The sequence below is a fragment of the Aplysia californica genome, unplaced genomic scaffold (genome assembly GCF_000002075.1).
Source record: "Aplysia californica isolate F4 #8 unplaced genomic scaffold, AplCal3.0 scaffold00524, whole genome shotgun sequence".
Taxonomy (NCBI): domain Eukaryota; kingdom Metazoa; phylum Mollusca; class Gastropoda; order Aplysiida; family Aplysiidae; genus Aplysia; species Aplysia californica.
Genome location: NW_004797794.1, coordinates 187,262 through 188,538, shown reverse-complemented (window position 1 = coordinate 188,538; position 1,277 = coordinate 187,262).

Below are 1,277 nucleotides of genomic sequence, written 5' to 3'. Positions count from 1 at the left end.
CAACAACGGGAAGGAGAAAATTTTGAGTACAAGTAAGAGATGAGCAAATCGATAAATATCTAAGTGACACTTAAACGCGTTTTGGAGACAGATGGACAGAAAAAAATAATTTGATAATTCTAACAAATCAGTTTGTGATTCGAACCTTTCCCGCAACTTATCCACCCTTATCCCCACCTTTTCTCGACCCATTCAATTAAAGGAGTAAGATTTTTTAAAAGCAAAATAAAAAGAACAACAAATAAACAGGATAATGCCATTTTGAGAAACGTCAGATACTAGGGCTTCTCTTACAACACTACATCATACAGCACATCCTTATGAGGACCAAAAAAACCCCAAGCAAAATACCAAATACGTCATTTACAAACTGTGTTTTTATAATACTAATAATAGTAAATTAAGTTAAGAACAAGCCAAGTCCATTATAAAAAAGGGGGAAAATACACTTTTAAGTTGTCGTAGGACAGATGCAACTTAGCCCTTTTTCCCCTTGACCCTATCATCGGTTTCACAGCAGCGACATGATGGTAAAAAAACAAACTTACTACACTATCAATTCCAATATATAACCCCCCCCCCTCCCCCTCCTCTCCCCTTACCAAAAACAAAATCGCTTTCTCTCACCCCAGTCTCTCGCCTCCCTTTCTGCCTAAAGGCGTATACATATATTTTACACCGCTAGCAAGCAGTTTCAGCTCAACTGCCCCAAATTATTTTGAGTCGTCTGCCAACTTTTTCACCGGCTTTACAGGCATTACAGAAGAAATTACTTCCTGGGTCTCAACACGCCACCAGAAGAGCGCTAATGAATGAAAAAAACAAAAAGCATAGCTCAAGAAACCTTTCAGTTTACACATAAATTGATTTATTATTAATTATCCCTTTAATTTTTTTTCTGGTTCCCTTTATAAAATGATACTTATTTATTTTTTTGAGTATTAATTATTTTTTTTTACCTGCGTCTGTGGTGTAGCGGTTAATTAAGCGCTTCGCTGTCACTCGTGGGAGACTTGAGTTCGATCCCGGAGTGGGGAGAAACATTTTATCCAGTATTTCAGTCTTTCTGCTGGGGTGTTGTATCAACTTGTATCCCTCTCAGCCACGGCTGGGACTGACAGGCAGAGTCAGAAGCCCGTCTTCGAAATTATCTAAACTGTGTCGATGAGGGCGTAAAAAAACCTACTCTAAAATACTGAAAAAATGAATGTATTGATTACTTACAGACAGACAGACAGACAGACAGACAGACAGACAGACAGACAGACAGACAGACA